We start from the raw sequence: 237 nt of genomic DNA, 5'->3' as shown, positions 1-237 counted from the left end.
GACAAAAATAAAATAAAATAAATAATAAATAAAATAAGTTTACTCTTAAATAGTGTAAATGTTATTGGAGAAAGCACCAAATAATAGGAAAGTAGGATAGATAGATGGATGGATGAAAGGAGGGAAAGATGGAGGGAGAGAGAAAGAAAGAAAGAAAGAAAGAAAGAAAGAAAGAAAGAAAGAAAGAAAGAAAGAAAGAAAGAAAGAAAGAAAGAAAGAAAGAAAGAAAGAAAAAGG

Source organism: Gracilinanus agilis, chromosome 1, assembly GCF_016433145.1.
Source record: "Gracilinanus agilis isolate LMUSP501 chromosome 1, AgileGrace, whole genome shotgun sequence".
NCBI lineage: Eukaryota > Metazoa > Chordata > Mammalia > Didelphimorphia > Didelphidae > Gracilinanus > Gracilinanus agilis.
This window is presented reverse-complemented; position numbering follows the sequence as displayed.